Below are 1,471 nucleotides of genomic sequence, written 5' to 3' on the forward strand. Positions count from 1 at the left end.
ATTGATGTTTCTTTCTCTCTCTCTCTTTCTCTCTCTCTCCTCACCTTCCTCACTCTCTTCCATTCTCTCTAAGAATCAATGGAAAAAATATCCTCCAGTGAGCATTAAAAAAATTAGGGGACAAGCCCCACAAATAAAGATATTGCTGGGGAAACTGAGTTTGGCAAATGTGCTTTCATCAGCATGGAATCTCCTCATTATCCGACAAATACCTTTAAGTTCCTGTGTGTTATATTACTGAGGAGAAGCAGATTCAATTCTGTGTCCTTTTCTATGACCTCTGTGCTCAAAACATTTTATTATGCTAGCAAAAACCAAAAACAACAACAAAAAAACACCAAACCAAAATCACTCTTTTTATTACTGTTTTTGAGCCAACACATTTGTTGGTTCCTAATGAAAACACTATCTACCAAGAGTTTTGTTTCAGTTTTCCCTTTCTTGTGGATCTGTGATACTCCCATTATTATTCATTTGCATATATTGAGGATTATTTCACATATTTATTACTTTAAAAGTAGGTGTGATTAAAGCCACCATGTATCTGTGCCCTGGGGCATTATGCTGAGGCAAAATTGTAACTGACTTTAAGCCCGGAGAGAATGTTATTCACTTAGAGCATGGCCACCTAGTGACTTCAATCAGGTTTAGTTTTCAAGTGCTAAATGGATTGAGTGACTCCAAAGGTTTTGGAACCTTTCCAAAACTAAAGTAGTGCAGTTTTTGTTGTAAGTTTAGGTTCTGTGGTTTAAATGGGAGAATCCTTAATAGGAAGCAAATAAGTATAATATTTTTTTAATTAGGAAAATTAGGTTGTCATTTATTGAGCTATTATTGAAACATGTTTAATCTAAAAAAAGGACATGAACATTTTTCTTCTAAGCATAAAAAGTACAAGCAATGTTATTCAAATTATAGTCAGTTGTAAGTGTGAAAGAGGGGACTCAATCAAATAGTTCTATTTTCTTTAACAATAATGCTTTTTTCCATCATTATTTACTTACTATTAACCTACTAAAAAGTCTTTCAAATAATGTATTTTGCAATAAAATGTATAAAAATCCTACTGAATAAATTTAATTGTCATATTCATTCTTATAAGAAAAATCATTAAAAATAGAAAAAGAATTTAATTACCGTAATCTAATATAAAAAGTGCACTGAAATAATACTCTACAGACTTAACTTTTAATATATATATATTATATATTTTTAGAGAGAGAGGAAAGGAGAGAGCTAGAGAGATAGAACCACTGATGACAGAGGAAATCATTGATCCACTGCTTCCTTCACGCCCTCCATTGGGGATCGAGCCCACAACCTAGTCATGTGCCCTGACTAATGGATCCTGCAGCCTCTTGATTCCTGGATCACTCATTCAGCCACTAAGCCACAACAGCCGGCTACAGACTTAACTTTTATTCTTTCCACTGTTCAATCACATAGTAAGTTGAAGTCAGACTTGCCAATT

This window comes from Myotis davidii, unplaced genomic scaffold (genome assembly GCF_000327345.1).
Source record: "Myotis davidii unplaced genomic scaffold, ASM32734v1 scaffold42, whole genome shotgun sequence".
Lineage (NCBI taxonomy): Eukaryota > Metazoa > Chordata > Mammalia > Chiroptera > Vespertilionidae > Myotis > Myotis davidii.